The 11505-nt window shown below is 40.1% G+C and overlaps 1 long non-coding RNA gene across 1 annotated transcript in view; it reads right to left on the bottom strand.

The window, feature by feature from the left end:
• Window positions 1-1207: 1207 nt before the first annotated feature.
• LOC144224933 (uncharacterized) overlaps window positions 1208-11505 on the bottom strand; it is a 28566-nt gene continuing 18268 nt past the window's right edge. Inside the window, exons 2-3 of the long non-coding RNA XR_013333183.1 lie at window positions 9643-9708; window positions 1208-1275 (exon numbers count right to left, since the gene is read on the bottom strand). This is a non-coding gene — a long non-coding RNA (uncharacterized LOC144224933). The remainder of the gene's footprint in view (window positions 1276-9642; window positions 9709-11505) is intronic.

Here is an 11505-nt window from a genome sequence, read left to right as displayed (position 1 = left end):
TTCACCCAAAGCAGGGGTCGTGCTCACCCAGTGAGGGGCTCAGGCTCACCTGAGGCAGGGCTTGAACTCACAAACCAAGAGATCATAATCTGAGTCAAAGTCAGATGCTTAACAGACTAAGCCACCGAGGCGCCCTCACCATCTATTTAATTATCTAAACAGTGAAAATTAAAATATCTACCTTGTAGAGTTGTTGTGAGAATTATAAATACTATATGCAGAAATGCCTAGCCCAAGATAGTGCTCAGTAAATATTAGCAACGTCACATTTCTCTTCTTCCTAGTACTATTAGAATATCTTAAAAGACCCAACCTCTATGACCACACTTCTTTTTGTCAATTCACTCCAATAAAGTTTCTTTTTTAATTTTTTAAAATGTTGATTTTTAAGAGACAGAGAGACACAGAGAGAGAGAGCATGAGTGGGGAAAGGGCATAGAGAGAGAGAGGGAGCCACAGAATCTGAAGCAGGCTCCAGGCTCTGAGCTGTCACCACAGAGCCTGGCATGGGGCTTGAACTCACAAACCACGAGCTCATGATCTGAGCTGGAGTCAGATGCTTAACTAACCAAGCCACCCAGGTGCCTCTCCAATCAAAGTGTCTTATCTGTCCTCTCCACTGGATCTCCTTTTATCAAAGTCACCTGTGGCATTAAATCTGTCCTCATTTTGTATCACATCTTCACAGCATTTGACTCAGGTGATCACCCCTCCCTCAGTGGTCAGCTTTCTTCTTGTCAGTTCGGTGACGCCATTCCATCCTGGTTTTCTATCTATGTCGCAGAAAACCTCTCAGTCTCCTCTGTTGCATCCTTTTTTCCCGGCTCAAACTCAATTATCTCATGGAGCCCCATTTCTTTTATGACCTCACTCCTTTCAAAGTAATATCAAGTCCTGTGGTTTTAAATACATCTATAGATTCTCAAATTTGCATCTTCCCCTGAATTCCAAATTCTCATATGCAGCTACTCACATGACATCTTCATGTGATAAGCAACTTAAGTTTAACAAATGAAAAATGGAACTCTCGACCTCTCCCACTCAAGTCCTCCACCATCTTAATAAAAGTGCATCATCGTCCACCCAGTGGTACTCTATCAAAATCACCTTTCAGATCATGCTAAAATAACTCCATTTCCAGAATATATTCCACAGTCTGTTTCATCTGTACAGCTAAACCCCAAACCAGGCCACCATTATTTCTTACCTGGATTACTGCTCAGATGGTCTCCAGGACTCCACTACAATCCATTCTTCCATTGAAGCCAGAGTGAACTTTTGGAAACATAAATCAGGCCATGTCACTTTCACATCTAAAATCTTCCAACAGCTTCTCATTGCATTTGGAATGAAGTCCAAGTTGTTAACTATGGTTCACTGAGGTTTCCATGATGGAGCCCCAACTCTTCTCCAACCCATCTCATTCTACTCACACCTTCAGCACACTACCAGCTGCCTCACCAGCCTTCCTTCTTTCCTCTTCACTTGTTTCCCCTTCAGAATCTTGCCCTAGCTATAGCCTCTGCCTGGAACTCCTTGCCTTAGATCTTTTCTTGGTTGACCCCTTATCATCATTCTCAGCGAGGCCTTTCCTGATCACCCAGTCTACAATAGCACTCATCCTCAGTCATGCTCAGTCATATAACCCTGTTTTCTCTTCCTTTTGTTGTTTATAACTATTTTAAATTATCTTGTTCATCTATGTGTTTACTTCTGTATCAACTGTCTCCCCTCCATTTGGTGATAGGCTCTAGGAAAGCAAAGATTGATCTCTCTTATTCATCCCTGTGTCCTTAGAACCTAGACAGAGGCTGACACACATTAGACACCCAAAAATATGTGTCAAAGAGTGAATGAATGAACACCACTTACTATTGTTCTGCCTAGGTACAAAACTGAGACTTGGGTACTATGGAATATCATCTTCTACTTGGTTCAACTTTTGCTCCTTGGCCTATTCCTCCTGCTTTATCTAATTGCCTGTTCCTCTCATTCTCTGAGTCACCCACATTTCAAATGTCAGGATTTCCCAAGGCTCAACTAGTTATTAAATTTTCTCTTTTAAACATCTCTTATTTCTATCTCGTCTTCTCCTGCCTGTGTTGATTGCCTTAGCTCAGGCTCTCATCATGGTTTACCCTAACACTAAGCAGTCTCCTAATCAGTCTAACCCCCTCTAGTGTCACCATTCTGAAACCCAATATCCACTTCTCCTAACATACACATTTCCATTAGTAGCTTTCAGAGATTCTGCCTTTTCTATAGACTCCTAAGTAAGGTACCCTGGCACTGGACCCCTGCCTTCTATGAGCCTCACAGTTCACAGCTTCCTCAGATGTCAGGCCAGTCCAAAATGACTTTTAAGTGTTCTGCAACTTTTACTTCTTTGCTCTGGTGTAGACTGTTCCTTCTGCCAGAGATGCCTTTCCATCACCCTACCACTCCCATCTGTGTGTAAAACTCATAGTCCTCATTCAATAACCAACTCAGGGACCTCCTCTTCTGTAAGACGCTCTCCAGTGTATCAAATCCGTGTTGGTCCTTTTTTTTGCTGTGCTGTCCCTTTAACAAATACATACTTTTGTTACTTTATTTTTCAGACTATGTGGCAATTATTTATTAGCTTGATACATATTGTCAGCTCCTGACCACAAGAACTATGTTTTATATTTGCATCTCTAGCACTCTGACTAGAATGTAATTAAATGTCACTAACAAACATTTGTTGATAAAGAAAAAGAAAGAAGCTAAAGACAATGCATTCAACCACTTAATAAACATGCATTATAAGCATTAAGTTATATTTCCAAATCATTATTTTAAAATATCAGTGAAAGAGGTTGTACACTATTAATCTTCAGCATTTACCAGAAAGATGTGATGGAAGAGTAAAAATTATATACAGTTAAGCTGTGAACAAGGCAGGGGTTAGGAGAGCCTACCCCGACACAGTGGAAAATCCATGTATAATTTGACTCCCTCAAATAGTAGACTATTTACTAATGGTAAATAGTATATTTACCAATATACTGGAAGCCTTACCAATAACATAAACAGTCGATTCACACATTATTTCATATGTTATATTATTATATACTGTATTCTTGCAATAAAGTAAGCTAGATAAAAGAAATATTATTAAGAAAATCATAAGGAAAAGAAAATACATTTACAGTACTATGCTATAAGAAATCCATGTATAAGTGGACCCACACAGTTCAAACATGAATTGCTCAGAGGTCACCTGCATTCTGAAACCCTGCTTAACAATTTAGGTCAAAGCTCAGAAACTTGGAAATCACATTTTTGAGAGCTTTTGTCACCACTGTGCCTTTCCCTCCATTTGTCACTTTGAAAATGGCCAGTTAACAAAATGTTTGTCATGCATCTCATAATTGCTCTGATTAAAAGAAAAATAGCCAGCAGTCTGCTTATTATGAGAGCTCTTGGTTATTTTGGAATTCCTGAACCAAATATACAAATCAGTTCTTTTAATAGTCCATGGAAATACAGAGCAACTGAGCAGATGCCAAAAGAAAGGGAAAAGCTTGATGTTCTTTTGATGGGGCCTGAAAATACCATGAACACTAATAAGCGCTAGAACTGTTGGACTGCAGTCAGTGTTCACTGTAGAAGTGCACACTAAACATAAGCCTCTTTTTTTGTTATTTTTATCCTCTAAAAATATCTGAAAGACTAAAATAGGATGTATATCGAAACTGTATTATAAGGCCTCTGCTGCTCGAAAGAAAACAAAACAATCTTCCCTTTCTGTTCAGGCCTATCCTACCGACCACTAAAATTAGCATATCATCTTTATAAAATCCCTGTTAAAAAGCACCCAGGAAGGTTTCTTCCATGAAAAATTAATTCTCATTCCTCTCTTAGTTCTAACGAGATGTCAGATTTTCAAAGGGAGACCACCCCCCAAGAGGTCAGAAGCACAAGAAATAGGAAGTTGTTGATAGAAAAGGAAGTCTGAAAAGGGAAGGACAAACTGGAGGCAACATTCAGTCTGCTTTTGACTAAGGCTGGCCCTGATGTTGGCATAACGAGGTGGTGGTAAAAACTTGCACGAGAAGGAACCAGAGCAAGGACTTCCTAAAGGACATTGGATGAGAGTTGGGCTTCAGCCTTGACTCTCTGAGGCTCAGTCCCCACACAAAGGCGGTCTTTGTTTTGTGCTTAGCTTGCAGTGACAAAGTGAGAACTCCTGAGCTAATGAGCTACAAAAGCATCATGGACGGAAAGCGCTGTGTGAGGCTCCTAGCTGGGCTGGGCTTCAGTTCCAGTGTCTCCTGTGAGTCTGACCAGACAAGACCACCCTGTAATTGCATTTTCTTTTTAATTTTTTTTTAACATTTATTCAGTTTTGAGAGACAGACAGAACAAAGCACGGGCAGGGGAGGGGCAGAGTGAGAAGGAGACAGAGAATCCAAAGCAGGCTTCAGGTTCTGAGCTGTCGGTACAGAGCTTGACGTGGGGTTCAAACTCACTGACTACAAGATCATAACCTGAGCTGAAGGCGGACATTCAACTGACTGAGCCACTCAGGCTCCCCTGCACTTGCATTTTTAATGAAAAACGTGAGAAAAGTCCCCCCCAAAACAAGACTTCCTCCTAAAATGTCAGAATGGGGGGGACGGGGGGAACCACACTATTGAAATGTTTTCCCAGTAGAAATGTGAGAAACAGTGTGAAACACAGAGTTTCTTAACTACACCAGAGTGGAATAGACCCCATGTCAACGGGAAATGCTACAAGACCAGAATGGTTGGTTAGAAGGGCCGTGAGGACCCATTATCCCTGAGGTAGAACCAAGTAGCCATGTCGGAGGCAGGAAATGGAGAGATTAAAGGCTGACCAGCAAGAAGTTGTTAGATTAAATAAATGCTTGTTCCCAGATACAGGATAGATTCTAATATTGTTATTAAGAGTTTACTTACTAGAACTTTTATTTATAAAGGCACAGTGAAGATTTTTGAAAGGTTATTACTAGCTGCCTGTGGAAAAAACTACTTTATAATAAATTATATATATTATAGTATGCATCTTATATATAATTATATATATATGTATAAGATACATGACAAATATATATTATATGTATATATAAAACTGCTTTATAATAGTAAGTTGATGGTAATAATACTTATTACATCAGCATCTCCCAGTATTTACTTTTTTAGGGCTGTCGTAATGTACTACAAACTGAGTGGCTTGAAACAACAGAAATTTATTTTCCTGCAGTCTGAAATCAAAGTGTCAGCAGGGATATGTTCCAAGACTAAGCAGAATCCTTTCTTGTCTCCTCCTAGCTTCTGGCGGTCCTTTGTTTCCAGCTACATTCATTCCATCTCTGCCTCTATCATTATGTGGTATGTCCCTGTATCTCTCTCTTCACATAATGTTTTCCTTCTCTTATAAGGACACCAATCATACTGGTTTAGGAGCTACCATATTGACCCCATCTCAACTCGATTACATCTCAAGACACCTTATTTCCAAACAAAGTCATAATCACAGGTGCTTGGGGCTAGGACTTCAACGTATCTTTTTAAGGGACACAGTGCAACTCCCACAACAATCAAGATCCTTTCCCTTGATCCAGCCTCCAGTGATTATCTAAAACAGGCCAAGCCCTAAAGTAAAATTGTCCCAAGCTCTAAAATAAATTTGTCCCACAAGCCTTGACACTTTCGAATGCAAGCTGACATTTGTCTTTTACCATAACTAATATCTATTAGGTAATCTTACGGCATTAATCTTATGGGAGCCATTTCTAAAGTACCTTTACCTTTGATTAACACACATGTAAGTGGATAAACCCTTGATATATTTGTAATACTTTTGTTCTGTCTGTGTGTCCAGTTCTTGCATGTCTATATTTGACTGTGAGCTCCCAGGAGGCAATGAATGATTAATACTTCCTTCCCTTTTTCCTGTTAAGCTCTTTAGAGAAGTTCCTACAGCAGAATTTTTTGGATTCTTAAAGATAAAATTCTTTCCCACATAGCAGCCTGGGAAGGTTGACACTGAGTCAGGGTGGGTTCACATGCAGCCACACATTATATTTAGAACCTTCTTCTACCTTCTAACTTGGACTTTGACCTAAGTGCCCTAAATGTAGAAGAAGACTCTCTACTTCTTTATGAGGAATTTTATTTCAGACAGCCCATTGCCCTTCCTTTAATCTGGCTTCCCTAAACCCGTCCTCCTGTGAATACATCAAATATTTCTATATGACTGAACCCTGAATATGGCCATGAAGCAAATTCTTTCCACTGACACTCCAGGGACCCAGACAAATTAAGACATAGAGTTGGAAATTTGTGTAAATGGCCCCGTGAATATTTCCTTCATCATCATCATTATCATAATCATCCCAGTCATCATGAACATTTATTGAGTGCTTGACAGTTATTTTCTCATTAAAAGCCCCATAAAGAAGATATTTTATTATCCTAACTTAACGTATGCATAAGGAAAACTGAGGTACAAGGACATTAAGTAACTTGCCCAAGGTCACGGGGCTGCCCAGTGGCGGAGCACAGGGTTTCAGGGTGTGAGGAAGCTTTATCTGCTTGAGGATGCAGGACTCCAGGAGCCTGTTACCTAACTGGAAGCACTTGCAGCTGGTAGCTGAGGGCCCCTGTTGCAAAGAAAAGTCATATGTATAAGAAGAAAAGACCAGTAGCATGGTATTGGTTACAGGTTATAGAGTAGTTAGTAAACTCCTATTTCAGTAGGGAGACAGTGCTTAGGCAGAAGCAAGTCTGGAGAGGAAGAAAAATGAGTGACCACAAATGGCACTCTGAGAACATGCTCCTTCTCCAGACAACTGCAGCTTGCTTTGTCTAATTAGATGAGCTTTTTCTTCTTTGTTCTTACTTCACTTTACTTCTAAGGAATAATTTAGATACTTAATTATACCAAAAAATGTCATGAGTGAACCAATACATAATAATTAGGAGAAAGGTGGAGAAAGAGGGAAAAGAGATATACAAAGGTTAAAATAATAGGAATATTCTTTCTAGAGAAAACTGAAAGGAAAGAGGAGGGGAGAAAGGGAAAGCTGTCCTCTGTTCTCACTTCAGGAAGTAAACAGTGGCATGGAGGAGCCAAAGAAGCGTGTAAACCAGTTTGTCCTTTCTTCTTTCTTCCTTCCTTTTCCACAAAATGTATTGATACAATGAATTCAAAGTATCTTAAGATGGAGGAGCTCTTGAGAATAGTCTTGCCAAGAGCAGTGTTGATGCAATCTTGACAAGTGAAAAGTTTGACCTTGGGTCTTCATACTGCTCATCTTCACCTCACCCAATCTGTTTTGTGGTGAATCTCTCCCCCAATCTCTTGTTATGTGTATGTGCTTATATAATTAAGCTATCTGAATTCTTTAAGTGGACACTAGCAGATGTAAAGCTAACTATAAAAGAACCAATGTTGAAGATGTTCAGATGGTCAGGATATGCCAGGAGATGTTTTAGGTGAGTGATGTTTAGGTAAGTGCTCCTCAAATCATGCCACAAAGCACTGTGCCACTCTCTCTCCTTTCCAGGCCCTGGTTTGATCTGCTCCCTTGACTTTAAGCAGGACTAAGTTAAACCCATTGTATATTTCACTATAGCAAAAAGGGGACCTACCATCCATGGGTTTAATCATGATGAGAGTAGTTTTTCTAAATTGTCATGTTACATTTTCAAAACTTGCAGAGAAGAAGAAAATAGTATGTATTAATCATGGCTGGTATATAGTGAGTCCTCACTGAGTCCCAAGTATGTTCTAAGCCTGTCATTATCTCAAGTAATCTTTTCAAGAGCCTTGTGAAGTAGAAATTGTCAGATTTAATGTAGGAAATTGCTGATAATTGACTGCTCATAATGTATAAAAATGACAATTTTATGCCTATTCTTGTTATCCCATTTTACAGATGAATAAACTAAGTCTCACAGAGGTTAAGGAACTTGCCCCAAATAAATGATGGAGCCAAATATCTGAATCCAGGCAGTGTGAGTCTTTTACCATAGCCAAGAGTCTTCAGAGGTCTTTGAAAAATCATAGTATATGACAGAATACTTTAGGACAGATACATACAGATTTTTATACATGTAGAAAGTCTCTGAAAAGCTTTTGTTCTTCATGTTCTTCATCAAGGACAGATTTCTTTCTTGACTTAGTAATGCTTTTCATTTAGATGTCAACTACTTAATAGAAAGCCAAAGATTTCAAAGGAAACATCACTATAATGAAATTGTCCATTACTCCCCCAAAGGTTCTCCTCTTCTCGTAAGTAACTGTTAGTCACCTTTCTGGCCATTATCACAGTGATTCTGAGGATCATCATAGAACTCTGCCCCCCTAGAAATGATTCATCCAGTTAGTCTGTACAGTTTGTTGAGTGGTTTGATTTGTAGGAGGATAGGGATTGAGTAAATCACAATTTACTTGTTGCTCTAAGGTGAGATCTTAGAACAGAAAAAGAATATCAGATAAAAACAGAGGCAATCCAGGGGTGCCTGCATGGCTCAGAGGTCATGGGATCAAGCCTCATAGCAGCCTCCACACTGAGCATGGAGACTGCTTACCATTCTTTCTCTTTCTCCCTCTGCTCCTCTCTCCCTTACCCCACCTGACACTCTAGCTCACTCTCTCCTTAAAAAAATTTTTTGAGGAAATCTGAATAAAGTATAGACTTGACTTAAAAATAATAAATCAATATTGGTTTATTAGTTTTCACACATATACTAATAATGTAAGATGTTATGTTAATAACATGGGAAACTCGGTATGGGGTATGTGGGAGCTCTGTACTTTCTTCGTAATTTTTCTGTAAATCTAAAACTATTCTAAATTAAAAGTTTATTCTTAAAGTCTATCTGCCTAAACATCTCCCCTGCTGATTTGTCCTGGCCACTATATCACTAAGAATCTTTCTGAAATATTAATTTGAAAATTAGTATAAGCTGGGAAAAATGACATATTAGCATAGTTTCATTTTATATATCATTTCCCTAATCTGATTACCCCAAGGTGATCCCAATTTGTGGTTTGTAGACTCCTCCTCAGAAGGCCGTAACTAAAGGTAAGGGTTCCCCTAATTCCTATGTCTCTATTTCTTACACAGCATATATATATAACCCCTAGGGTCAGTAGCAATGCACAGGCAGGTAAGTGAAGCCACATGGCAATGTTACTGGAACACTAGTTATGGGGAGGGTAAAAAATATAATTTAAATTTCAAAGTAATATAGGCCTCCTTCTGTGTAAAAGTTTGAGAAGCATTGACAGGTACCAAACAAATCTTGTTTAGAGATTGACGTATGTTTATATGTTCTTTATATCACTGGTTTTCAAGGACATATAGATGCTGCTGTGATTGACGAAACATGTTTATGTGGATAGGAAGAGGACAGAGGAGACATCCAATCTATGCCAAGTCCCCCCTCAGCACCTTGCCTCAGGTCTCCTGGTTCTGACCTCCAGCTTCTCTCCCAAATGAGTTCCCTTCTCTCCGAGTGTGAATTTGCTCTCCTCACTTGCCAACTTCTGCTGCCCCAGCATCTGCACAAAGGTAGGCTTCCCGCTTCCACCTGCTTGCAGGTAGCAACATTGTTCAATGACGCTTGTCCATTCACAACTCACCCCAGCTCAGCTTTGCTCTCGGAACTCTTCTGTGTCAAGGTTTCGCTGCTCTTCTTAATTTTTCCCCTAGAACCAGGATGGTAATTACATAGGGTTAGAGTGCAGGAGTACACAGTGGGCTTCAAAATACTGGTAAAATATTCTTTATCTTTAGCTGGATGGAGGGTACATGGATGCCTATTTTATTATTCTTAAACTATATGAATGTTGTGTACATCTACCAAAAGTTGAGATCCCTGGGAAGCAACCCCTGAGAAGGAGATTACCACGTAAGAGGTTTATTTGGGAGTGTTCTTAGAATCAGCGCACCTATGGAAGGGAACTGAAGAAAGCAGGACCAGTCTGGGTCTTGTTGAAGGTCACAAGCAACCACATAGAGAGTTTTGAAGCTGGGATGGTCCTTCCGAGTTGTCCTGATTTGGTGATGGGTCTAGTTTTTGTATACCCACACTGATCAGCCACTGGACATCCACCCTTGGGAAAAGGTCTTGATCTTGAGCAAAACTGCTCTCTTCAGCCACGGCCATCCACACAGGAGGCTCACAGCTGAGGACTTCTTGCGACCAAGCTCCTGGCAGCTGGGACTAAGTCTTTCATTAGTGAAAGGGATTGAACGGCACATCATGGTGTGGACAACATCATTTTATGTGTGGTGTTTTTCACAATCAAAACTGTTTAAAAGAAAAGAAAGTAAGGCAGGGAGGCCAAGATGTGAAAGGAAATGGTTTAGGAGTGGTACAGAATCTCAGACAAGACAGGACAAAGTCAGGAACCAAAAGCAACGAGCTAGGATGAGGGAGAAACTAAGCCAAGAGTTAGGAGTGTCTGTTCGTGGAGTTGCACACAGGTTTTCTGCTGGTAGAAGTGAAACCAGTGAATCAGAGGTGATTTGGTAATATAACCCAGACTGTTATGATTAATAGGCGTAGAAGAGTCAGCTTCATGGGGCATGAATGAGTTTGACAACTCCCAGGAAGTTCGTGTTGCATATTGGGCCCTGCTTTGTCCCTACCTGACTGTAAGAGACTTGTGCAGATAAGGACTTTTATTCTGAGTCTGAGGAATCTCTGTTCCTTTGACAATACAATGGAAGAGGGGTCCACCCGGGTGGTGACAGATACTCGAGAATTTTAGTCTTAAAATATGTTCGAATGACAATACAAAGTCACTTTATCTTCTCTCCTGCTGCCAACCATTTCATCATAATGTTATTATTTATTAGTTATTTACTATAAGCAGGCACTGTTTAACATGCTTTACATGGATTATCTCATTGATTTCTTCACAATAGCTGAATGGTAGGGACTAAAATTATTTACATTTTATTGATAAGAAAACTGAGGCACAGGTGAATTAAATCACTTATTCAACATCTCCAAGCTAGTAAGTAATAGGATGAGCATTGAATTTAAGCAGCTTGGCTCCAGAAACTATTTTCTGAACACTCAATTGCCTCCCGGACAGGAAACTGTCCATCTCAGTGGTGATAGGAGTTCTGTGTATTGCACAGCTACCTGGGCAGGGATGAGGCTTGACCAATTGGTTCAGCTGGTGAGATGCAGACACAGCATCTAGGCATGGAAAGTGTGCCTGGGTGGGGAAGGATGTGGGGTGACAGGCAGCAAGAGCTCTGAGGACCCAGCTTTACCCTGGTTCTTGCTCTGACCTCACAGCAGTCTACAGGAGGTCCTCCCTGAGCCCCCGAGACTGTTGTATGTCATAGTTGCTCCCCATAATCACAAAACTGAGGAATAATTAAGATCATGATCAAAAGTTCTTGTCTGAAGATGGATTTTGAGAGAATAGGTGAGTGATATCACTAGCCACGGAAGGATGTTAAAAATTTCTCAATTCTAGGGTGTC

The sequence above is a fragment of the Crocuta crocuta genome, unplaced genomic scaffold (genome assembly GCF_008692635.1).
Source record: "Crocuta crocuta isolate KB4526 unplaced genomic scaffold, BGI_CrCroc_1.0 scaffold452, whole genome shotgun sequence".
NCBI classification, from domain to species: Eukaryota; Metazoa; Chordata; class Mammalia; order Carnivora; family Hyaenidae; genus Crocuta; species Crocuta crocuta.
Note: the sequence above shows the minus strand (reverse complement) of the source record. Positions and strands in the feature narration are given on the sequence as shown.